The sequence below is a fragment of the Lepidochelys olivacea genome (assembly GCF_965140295.1).
Source record: "Lepidochelys olivacea isolate rLepOli2 genome assembly, chromosome: 5".
NCBI lineage: Eukaryota > Metazoa > Chordata > Testudines > Cheloniidae > Lepidochelys > Lepidochelys olivacea.
This window is the reverse complement of record NC_140415.1, coordinates 23352815-23364643: the sequence shown is the minus strand read 5'-3', so window position 1 is coordinate 23364643 and position 11829 is coordinate 23352815. Positions and strand designations below refer to the sequence as shown.

Below are 11829 nucleotides of genomic sequence, written 5' to 3'. Positions count from 1 at the left end.
GGGAGGAAAACCTCCCTGCAGGAGAAGACTTTCGGAGGGAACAGACTTTGTCCTGTCAATCAACCAGGGGACTCCCCGCCCACTCTGGAGTTCGAAGGCAGAATTCCCTCCTACTCACGTCACTCAAAAGGGAATCCCCGCCCCTCGTTCCAGGGAAGGGAATCCCCGCCTATTCTGTCACTCACGCGGAGGGGAATCCCCGCCCACGGCGGCGTTCCGGAGGGGCTCTCTGCGTGGGAGGCGGGGTTCAACAGGCTGCCGGGGGACCGGGGTTGCGGGGAGTCTCCCCCCCGGCTGAAGCGCTGCCTGGGGCTAAGTGGGGAGCAGCAGCAGGCGCTGTCCCCCCCCCCACACACACACGTGCTGTCCTTGCTTGCGCGGCGTGGGGAGCCGGCTGGGGGCTTGCAGGGAGCCCCGCTGACTTGCTCCTGCAGCGGGGACCCGCAGGCTGCGTGACCTGCCCCAGCTACAGGGGGCGGGGGCGGCGGTGCTGGGGGGAAGATCCCCGGGCTGCAGAAGGGGACGCCGACTTTGCCCCGCCCCCCATTCGTGCCATCTGGGCCCGGCGGGGGGAGGGGGCTTCTGCAGCCCCTGGCCGAGCCCAGCCGCCGGGCAGGGAGTCCCCCGGCCCATCTCCCGCGGGGGCGCCCGCTGCACGGTCAGCTCCGTCCGGCGCAGCCCTCCCCTGGGGGCCCGCGGCTTTGGCCCCGCGCTGGGGAGCCGGGCTTCGTAGCTCGCTGCACAGGAGCGCATTTCAGCTGCGGGAACTTGTCCGCCCGGGCGGGGAGGGCGCCGGGGGGGGGCCCAGTCAAGGTATAAATAGACGCCGCCGCGCCGAAGCTGGGCTGGGAGCCGGTGTGACACCGGCTGGCTGGGGTGCGCCCCTGTCTCCAGAGCCGGAGCGAGCGAAGTCTCGAAGCCCAGCCCCGCCAAATCGGAGAGCTGCGGCGGGCGGGAGAGTCTCGCCAGCCCGGGGGAGGGGCCCTGCAACCCCGCCCCACCGGGAGAGCAGGTGGGGAGTGACCCCGCACCCCCTCCGGGGCGGGCGCCCGCTCCGACCGCAGCCCCATGAGCCCAGCTCTCCTCGCCTGCCTGCCAGAGAGGAGCCGCCCCCAAAGTCTGGGGCAGGAGTACGCTGCTCAGCCCGGATCCCCCGCACCCTGGGACGGGCCGGAGGAGCCCAGAGCCATCGCCTGGGACTGGTCATGGGGCCATCGGACCTAGTAGGAGGTGAGTGGATCCCGTTTTGCTTTGCTCTCCTCAAGCAGAGGATCTGGGCAGAAATGACACCAGATGCTGGTTTAACAGAGGGAGGGGGCAGGGAGGGAAATCAAACGTATTTTTAAATTGGTGCTTATCAGCAAATGTAACAGTCTTGAGATCAGGAATGGCAGAAATCAAGGAAATTAAGTGAATCCCTCCCCCATAGCTCTGTTCCTTTTTCTCTAGGCATCCAGTAACTTCGTGGTTCCATGGACGTTTCCTCCCCACCAATCGCTCCTTCATGTATCTATCTGTACTTTGCATTACCACTTGCTAAATATTGTGTTTACTGTGGTCTGCAGCTTCCAGACCTTTGTGTGATTTCACCCTTTATAACGCGTAGAAAAATCACTGGTGGCAGTACTGTCTGTACTGAAAGACTGGGGAAACCTTTCTACCTTTAATAGGACAAAACTGAATAGCACAGAAGCAACAAGTTTAGCAGGGGAGCATTTAACAACCTGCACTTCAATTTGTTGGAAATCTTGAGTCCTTTAGGGTAGTGGAGATTCAGAGACCAGTGTCCTTTGCCCTCCTGCCTGGATACAAGTGCCTGGACTCTCAGTCACATGCTGTTGGAGTAGATTATTGGTACACTCACAGTTGGTACCAAGCAACAACCCCTGCCTTGAGGATTTGAATTAATTCCTCCTGCATTGTGGATTTTAATTCATTTTAAAATTACCTGCATGGCTGTCCTTCAGTGGAAGGGAATCTTGGGGATATTAGCAAGCAGGAAATCAGTTGTATGTTTTTAAAGCAAGTAATTCCCTTTATGCAGCAGTCTAATAAAATCAGACAGCATGAAACATCTGGCAGATTTTTTTTATTACCAGAAAGTAGTTTGTGTCATTAAATACATTTGTCTACACAAACCAGGCATTGATATATACAATGGTGTAAGCAGCCCAAGAGGAATTAAAAAACCATAACAGAAGGGGGAGGAAAACATCAAGGGCTGACCTTAAAACCTAGAGAAACGGAACAACTCAGAGTTAAATGCATTGCCTGTCTTTCAGGTGGCCTGCAGAACTCTGTGCCTGGCTTATGATGGTACATTCTGTTGTTGAAAGCTCCTGCGTCCCCTTAAAGATGCAGTAGAACAATTGTTCTCTACCTTTTTGGGCTCAGGACCCATGTGTAAACCTTGATAGCCTGTCATGACCCAGTAAATAGTTTGTGTTTAAAAAAAAAATCTGACTCACTAAATAATTCTTACGCACAATATGTAATATACACATTAATGCAATAAGTACTAAATAAGTACACCAGGCATATCATAGTGGCTGTGCTCAGACCTCCACACCAGGATCTGTGACCTCAGGTTTGACCCGGCCCCTGTTTGTGTTAATGGTGTTGTGACCTGGCACGTGCGATCACAACACCACTCAATCAAATTTGGCCTGGCCAGCCCTCTTTCGTCATGGCAGAGGGGCAGCTGGGCCAAACCTGAGGGGTGCTCTGACCCTGCTTGTCAGGTCACAGCTCCCGGAGAAGGATGCTGAGCCCAGCCAGCCCTGCTGGACCAGAGCCACTGATGCAGGCTGTGTGTGGGATTGGCTTTCCTGATCCCTGCCTCCTATGCAATACTTGACACATTATAATGACCCAGTTTTAGGTCAATGCCCTGTAGAATAAAGTGGGATTTTACTCCATCCTTAACTTCATCTATTTTGCCTATCTGTGCTGTTTCTATGGAATATAAGAGCTCTTCCTCTTGTAAGACCCTTCCAGTAAGTACATCAGTTTTCATGAATTTCTGTGCATAATCTCATCTGTTGCATCTTTATTACCACTTATTTGCAGAGTGAGATTGTGTGCAGTGATTCTTGGAGGTGCAGCACAGAGGGTTGTAGCTCAGAGAATTGTCCAAAAGCCACCTTTGCCTCCAATTTTGTTCCCTCCTGATTCTGGTCTCATTGGGGACTGAAATGATGCCTGACATCATTTAGTTGCTGTGTTCTAAGATGCTCTAAGTTACAGAAGCCCTGACTGGCTGCCTATGGATGGCTCTGCAACCTGGCATTGGCAAGAATATCCACTCCCACTCCTCACATGCTCCTCTCACTCATAATCTATTCTTGGCACTCCTCATATGCTGGGGTTTATGAGGGGCCTGTAAGGGCAGCTCGTGGCTGTCCTACACCATTCCTGCACTGGAGGAATTCTCTTCCATCCTGCTAAGACCTATAGCCTATGGGAGAATCCTTCTCAAAATTTCACTACAGAAAATCTTCTGAAAACCAGAATGCACAAGTGTGTTTAGAAGACATCTCTTCATGTAAAAATATATATATTTGAAATATACATATTTTTATTGTCTAGTGCTTGGAGCAAAGGCAGTCCAAGTTTCATTTTGGTATTTAGTAAATATCACTGACTGTTAAAAATCTTCTGAAAAAGTTGATTAAGGTGAGTATTTCTAGATTAAAGGACTCAAAATGGCTCCTTTATTTATTTACAAAGTGTCTACTTTTTGTGTTCCTTTATTTGTCCATCAAAATTGCAGTACACCATAAACATGGGTAGACAAACACTGACTCTTGCAAAAAGAAGCTTTTGAGAGCAGCAGTACTGAATTGTTGCAAATAATGGCCATTTCTTGGAACAGACATAATCTTCTGACTGTGAAGCTGATGGACGAAAAAATAAAATTTAGTGATGGAGAATACGAATTTTCACTGTCGACTTGTTAAACCAGCAACAGAAACTTTCAGAAGTTACCAAGGTCTGGGAATATTACTTGTCCTGCATTCTTCACCAGTATGCTCCATTCCCGTAAGGGAATGTGTACATATCCATTTTCCAAAATGGGCAACTGAGGGACAGAGGTCAAGTGACTTTGTAAAGGGTATATGGAAGTTTGGAATGCTCTATTCTCTGAGGTGGTAGACACTGTGGCCCAGTGTGGAGGAAACATAGTTCTATCATCCAAACTGCTTCAAAGCTCTTTGTTTAGCTAGACCAAGCTCCTGTCTTAGCTACTCAGTGTGAAAGCAGAGGCGATCACTGGGGCCCAATGAAAAGATACTATTCAGCTCAGTTTCATCTGAATGTTTGTGGTACTGCAGCCAGCATCTCACTATCTCTCCCCCAGGCCTTACATAGTTGAGCAGGACGGTGACAAAATGGAACTGCTCAATCCTCAGGGCAGGTGAGCGACTGCCCAGTATCACCCCGCAATCCTCTCTGAAAGAAAGAAATGAAGCAACTCAGACATGACTTAGTCCAGCCCTGCCAAGGTCTGCAGAATGCTTTTGAAATCTTTGTTTAGCTTTAAAAAATAAACTGATGTCTATCTTCAAAAATCAAAGTAAAATAACAGCTGTGAATGAGTAATTTGGCTGTTGTTACTGTTTAATCACTGATATCAAATGTATTTCACTCCTTTAAAGGTCAGTTCAGTTGCAGTGAATTAAAGGCTGTGAATATTAACCATTCAGCGTAGAGAATAAAGTCTTATACCAGAGACATGCTTCTAAAGCATTACTGTTCTAAAGTTACTGTTGTCCAGTATAAGTGTTCTTTTGCTGCATTTTCTGTTTTCTGTCTACAGAAAATTATATATATATAGATAGATAGTATTCTCATCCCTAAGGATTCCAAAGCCTTTCACAATTATATATTTAAAAAACAACTTGTTAATGCATCATCATTAATGTTGCACAGTTAAAATGGCAAAAGTCAGGAAATGCAAAAACTGAGGTTCCAACAGCAATATTAACTTGGCTGCACTACACATCCGGTATGTTTTTATAGCATAAATTTTATGATATAAACAGGAATAGGTGGACAGCTGAACAGAACTAGCAAAACAGGAATAGAAAACAGTATGTATGGGCAGTGTGTTGGTTTTTATGTATAATCTGAAACCATCAGACCTTCAACCACACAGTGCCCCCTAACACCGTTCTGGAAAATATGTTCAGTAATGACTCAGAGGAATGTGTTACTTACTGGATTGCTGACAGTGGTTCCTGGAGCACACTGGGGTTCCTTATAAATTTGCTATCCCGGAACTGGCCAGTCTTCAATCCTGCTCAGTTTGCGAGACCAACAAGATCCTAAAAAAGGTGCTATCACTTCATCTCCAATTCCTCTCAGCCGCCAAGAAATATTACCCACTGACAGAGGTAGCAGTTCATTAGGCCAGTTCTCAGTAGATTATATGCATAAAGATGACAGGAATGCTATATTATAATTAGATAATCTGAAATGGACGCACCAACCTTATTAATAGTCTGTTATAATTTTAGAAAATGTTGTTTGATCTTAATGGACTTCATTGAATCTATGAATTACAGAGTTTAAGGCCAGAAAGTACCATTGGACTATTTAGTCTGGCCTCCTGTGTGTCACAGCCATTCAGTTTCAGCCAGTTATCCCTGTACTGAGCCCAATGTTTGCATACAGACTATCATAATCCATTCTGGAGTGTGTAATCTTTCAGCAGTAGCTCCTTGACCATAACAGGGTTGATCAGTGTGCGTGATGTTCATCTGTGATTACATTCTCTGGAAAAAGCTACCAAAATCAAATGAATGTTCACTTTTTGTGGTTAAAAGTGGCATTTCATTTAACAAGAGTTTTGTGCACTAACAAACTGACAAATCACGTCAAACCAACCTAATAGATTTCTTTGGCAGATTAACGAGCCTTGTAGATAGGGGGAAGCAGTAGATGTGATATAGCTCAACTTTAGTAAGGCTTTTGATATTTGTCCCATGTGACCTTTCATATGCAAACTAGGGAAATATAGCCTAGATGAATTCTGCTAGAAGGTGGGTGCACAACTGGTTGGAAAAGCATACTCAGACTAGTTATCAGTGGTTCACTGTCAAGATGGAAGGGCATATTGAGTGGGGTCCTGTAGGGATCTATTCTGGGTCCGATTCTATTCAATATCTTCATAAATGATTTAGACAGTGGCATAGAGAGTACACTTATAAAGTTTATGGACAATGCCTAGCTGGAAGGGGGGTTGTGAGTGTATTGGAGGACAGGATTAGAATTTAAAATGATTTTGACAAACTGGAGAAATGGTCTGAAATAAATTTGTATGAAATTCAAGAAAGACAAATGCAAAGTACTATATGTAGGAAGGAATAATCAATATCACAAATACAAAATGAAAAATGACTGCCTAGGAAGAAGTACGTCAGAAAAGGATCTGGGGTTATAGTGGATCACACACTAAATATGAGTCAACCATGTATTACTTTTGCAAAAAAGCAGCAGCAGTGTTGTAAACAAGACGTGAGAAGTAATTCTTCTGCTCTCCTCAGCATTGATAAGGCCTCAGCTGGAGTACTGTGTCCAGTTCTAGGTCCCACACTTTGGGAAAAATGTGGACAAATTGGAGAAAGTCTAGAGGAGAGTATCAAAAATGAGTAAAGGCCCAGAAAACATGACCTACAAGGAAAGACTGAAAAAATTGGGTTTGTTTTCTGGGGAAGAGAAGATGGGACATGAGAACAATCTCCCCCCCCCCCCCAAATCTTCAAGTATGTAAAAGCTTGTTACAAAGAGGAGGGTGATCATTTTTTCTTCTTATCTGCAGAGGACAGGACAAGTAGTAAGGGACTTAAATTGCAGCAAGGGAAATTTAGGTTCGATAATAGGAAAAAAACTTCCTAACTGTAAGGGTAGTTAAGCACTGGAATAAATTATGTAGGGAGGTTGTGGAATCTCCTTAAAACCTTTTAAGGACCTGTTCGTCACTGGACAAACACCTGTCAGGAATGGTCTAGATAATACTTAGTCTGGCCTCCAGTGCAGAGGACTGGACCAGATGACCTGTCAAGGCCCCCCCTCCCCATCCTACATTTCTATGATTACAAACTTTTATTTTGAGTTATAAAACTTCACGGGGGAGTCTGAAGTAGCATAATTAGGGTAGAACAGAGAGCTTTAACTTCCCCATCTAAGATGACATTTTAAAAAAAATTAAAGTGGCTTGCCTTTGGCACAACATTCCTAATAAAAGGTATGCTACTTGAGAGCTGCTATAAATGATAGCAACAGTGTTTATTTTCATTATCGCTTGATCCGGATGGCATCTTATTTTAACATTCTGTGCTGTATTCTAAAACTTGTTAGGGGATTAATATTGTAGGTTTATTTCAGTCTTATTTTGTGTGTTTTGGATAAATCCCACTTACAGCTGAAATGTGTTTTTAATACTATTCTTGACAAAATTTTGAAATGACATTAAGATTACTTTATACACTGAAACTATTGTGACAAAGCTCTGTCCTTGCCTCCATGGGTCCCGCGTTTCCTGGCGGATTTCCACGAGCCTCTGAGGCTCACTGTGACCCTCCACGTAACCCTTCTTTCTCTAGAGACAAGGGTCACAGTCTACTGAGCCATTTTCATCATAAGCCAGCAAGGGAGGTGAGGAGAAGTTATCCTTCCTTGCACAGTCTCTGTCGTCTCCCAGTCTCAGTGATTAATCAGGGGGCAAAGGTGAGGGGGGAGCCCGGGCCCACCCTCTACTCCAGGCTCCAGCCCAGGGACCCTAATAGTATCAGCTATGGTAGCTGACCTTTTAGAAACATGACACGTACAGTTCCCTGGGCTACTTCCCCCACAGCAGCCTCCACTTCACCCTTACCTCAGGGCCTCCTTCCTTGTGCCTGATATGGTGTGTACTGCTCAGCCTCTCCAACAGCGCAACTTCCTTCCACAGCTCCTGACATGCACTCCCCACCTGACTGACTGGGAGACTTTTAACTAGTTTCAGCCAGCCCCTGATTGGCTTCAGGTGTCCCAATCAACCTAGCATTCTCCCTGCCTTCTGGAAAGTTCTTAATTAGCCCCAGGTGTCTTAATTGACCTGGAGCAGCTGCTATTTCTCTTATCCTGATACCAGGGATTTGTTTAGCCTGGAGCTAATATATCTATCTCCCACTACTTTTCTATAGCCATCTGGCCTTGCCCCATCACACTATCTAAAATGTGGTTACTAACACCTGCTTAAGCATAACATAATTTTTTTAATAATCTAAACACTGGAGATAGAGTTGAACTGAAACACTGGCTCCAAATTCCCTGATCTCTGGGAAAGTCTGGGTCTGATCTTAGACTTGGGCCCATCTTTGCTAAGTAGGAAAATCAAGATAAATGGGCACACAATTTTCAATGTCATTACGGTGAAATATTTAGTGTCCTCAATTATTTCACTGGAAGTGGGAGGCACCTTCAAGGATTGTGCTGTGAGAGCTCACAGACTGAGAAGGATTAAAAATTGGGAAATGGGTTTGACAATCAGCTCCCTAACTATACATCTCTGAGCCTCCTGCCATCTTGGTGAAAAGTGACTACGTTTTCCACACTGGACGCATGGATCCTGGGTGTGAGATTGTCAGTCAGTTTCCCTGTGGCAGGCATTGAATGGTATTTGTTAAAGCAGTCTTAAAAATGTGCTTTGTCTGTGCTGTTAAAATCCAGACGACTTTAAACTCTCTCTGTTCTGCTCCTCTTGCTTTGTTTTCATCCCAAACTGAAATCTAAGTAATTGGCTACAGCATTTTGAGAAACCTAGAATATCTTGCTGATGTTTCAGTGTGACATGCATTATGTGAAACTGGAGCGTGTGTCCTAACACTCGTCATCTGGGAGAACCTCATATATATGATTTGGACACAGTGATGCTTAGGATCATGATATAAATTGAAATATGTAATGAATCAATCAAAGGCTCTGGGTGAGGTTATAATTAAAAATTTAAATGCATTTTGCAGAATAAATCTGAACTGACACAATGCCAACTGCAAAACTAAGGAGATTTTCATCACTGAACCTTCCTCCTCCTTAAAATCCTGATTAAATAGTTAGACTTAGCATTGTCTAAGAAGTTCAGCAAATCTGGGCTCTTTTGAACTGAGTCACTGAGAATTGCAGGGCTCAGCTCTCCTCCAGTGAATACCCTGTTCCACTGGCTCCCAGATGTTTCAGTTTAGGGACCAGCACCTCAAGCACTCAGCTGATCTTAACTGTGGTGGTATAATTATCTTCTGATTTATTTCTTGCAAGCCCTCTGCTTACCAGCGATGATACACATGGAAAAGACCATCGAGGGGCCATCATATTGATTACTGAGAACAGATTATTAAATCCCTATAGGTCAGCCATAGAGTGTTGCATCACAGAAACAGACTTCTAATGTATTAGTGATCCAGATGTTTTTGTTCATTCCCAGGGTGGACTATTAAAATGGGTCTTCTACCCTGATGGGAGTGGTGGTGAAACCTTCATTCCAGCAGTGTGTAGATACTGATTGGGGCTTCTGGGTACAACCATAATACAAACCAGTAATCATAATCTGGCTATGAAAAGGACATAATACAGCCCTACTTCTCCAGGCTTGGCCCACAAAATGAGTCTAGAGTGTGTTGGGAAGGTTCATCTCTATGCATTGAGCTAGAAATCACGGTGGCTGGGATGGTCTTGAGCCAACCTAGATGTGTTATCTGTACAAACATTTGTACCCTCCTAGTACAGTCATCACTGAACCAATCAAGAACTTAGATCAAAAATGGACTCCAGGATGCAGAGGGTGGCCAATATTTCTCCCCAAAGTCTTTTTTTAAGGACTCACAAAGGAGTGGTGGGCAGAATAGCCTGTCCTCTCATTATTTTGTTCACCAATTAGGCCTAGTTTTTGACACACCAATTTTGGTTCAGTGAGTTCTGGGTCCCACGCTTTTATTGTTTACTGGCATGATCTTAACACAGTCCTTGAGTCAGGGGGCCTTTTGGTTTGGACTAATTCAGTTTTTGTCTCCCTTTCATACCTTTTCCCACCATCGTTTGTTGTTATAGGTTATTGTGACAGCTGATGAACTTTCACTCTTTTTTTAGAGTTGAGCTCATAATAAGGGTAAATTTTGTAGGCCTAATTGTCACAACAGGCCTCTATATTGAGAGAATCTCCATTTTAACCCTATTCCGGGACTTTTGTGAAAAGTGGCCACATTTAATCAAATCAGTTTTTTGACAGGTCAGATTTAAGATGAGGTGCAAACAGCACAGTTATGCTACCTCCCCAATTTTCCCTCAGTTTATGCTGAGAAGAATACCTGTCAGGAGATAGTAACACTGCTGGAGTTACCAAGCACTAACTGTCATCCAGTCAGGTCTAATCAGGGATGATGGTAAATTTGATGGCCACCGAACTTAACTTAAACACTATGAATCAAAGATTAAAGTTCCTGTCATCTGACATTATGCAGGCTGAGTGTTGAATTCAGACAAGTGGGACAGGTATTAAACATTAACCGTTTGCTTTGCCTTAAATGATTAATTCTATGCTTGCACTATCTCCTTCTTCCTACCACATTAGGGCTTGCCAGACCCATGCCTCTGAAAGTAACTTCACCAGCTATCCCTTGCTTCTCCATATTCCCAACTCGTAGTTACATTGCTCAACTCTGTTGGCCACTCCAAGTAGTTGTCCAAGGGACATACAGTAACTCTCCACTTAACGTCCTCTCACTTAACGTTGTTTCGATCTTACGTCCCTGCTCAATTACAGAACATGCTCCATTTAAAGTTGTGAAATGCTTCGCTATAACGTCGTTTGCCTGTCTGCTTTGTCCACAGCTGGAATCCCCCACATCAGCTCCCCTATGCCCACAACCTGCAGATCAGCATCTTCCCTCCTCCTCCCTCCACCTCCTGCCCAGGGCAATGAGCTGGCTTGCGGTGTTCAGGAAGGAGGGGGGAGGAGTGAGGACTCAGCGTGCAGGCTCCCCCTCTCTCCCCTGCCGCCTGAACACCGCAAACCAGCTGATTGCCACGGGCAGGAGGCAGGGGAGGGAGGCTGCGTGCCGAGTCCTCACTCCTTCTCCCACCCTCCTGCCCCCTGAACCTCGCAAGCCAGCTGATTGCCGCTAGGAGGGGGGAGGAGCGAGGACACGGTGCGCCTCCCCCCTGCCTCTTGCCCGCGGCAATCAGCTGCCTTGTGGCATTCAGGAGGCAAAGGAGGGAGGGGGAGCCTGTGCACCATGTCCTCCCTCCTCCCTCCTGACCGCTGCAAGCCAGCTGATTGCCATGGGCAGGAGGGAGGGGGAGCCTGTGCGCCATGTCCTCGCTCCTCCTCGCTCCCTCCTGAATGCCTCCCTGGGTCCTGGAGCAGAACATCCCTGTCTCTCCCCTGCAGCTCCATGCAGCGTCCCTGCATCAACTGTCGCTGCAGGGTCCTAGTGCCCCCCATCCAGTAGTGCCAGGGCAGGCTGCCCGTCCCCCTCAGACCCTTTCATTTTCCGGCGGGGACCCTCCACCAGTACAGCCGCCCCCCATGCCTGCAGTCACCGCTCCTGCCCCACGCTGGGCAAGGGGCAGCCCCATCTCCCACCCCCAGTGAGGCTACAGTGAGGGGCAGCAGCAGGGGACGAGGTGCTCAAATGCTGGCGGTCCCCTTCCCCCACTGCACCCATCACAGGGAGGCGAGGGAGATTCCTGGACCTGAGAGGGGTCCTAGGAGCACGTGCAGTGACAGTGATAGGGGTGAGTGTGCTGCGGGCGGGGATAGGGCTGGGGGGAGTCCTCCTCTCTGGCTCC

At 46.5% G+C, this 11829-nt stretch overlaps 1 protein-coding gene across 1 annotated transcript in view; it reads left to right on the top strand.

Moving 5' to 3' along the window:
* The first annotated feature begins 266 nt into the window (after positions 1-266).
* Positions 267-11829, top strand: part of PDZD2 (PDZ domain containing 2) — a 327010-nt gene continuing 315447 nt past the window's right edge. Inside the window, exon 1 of the mRNA XM_084629338.1 lies at positions 267-1230. The gene's annotated coding sequence lies outside the window, so the exon portion shown is untranslated. The remainder of the gene's footprint in view (positions 1231-11829) is intronic.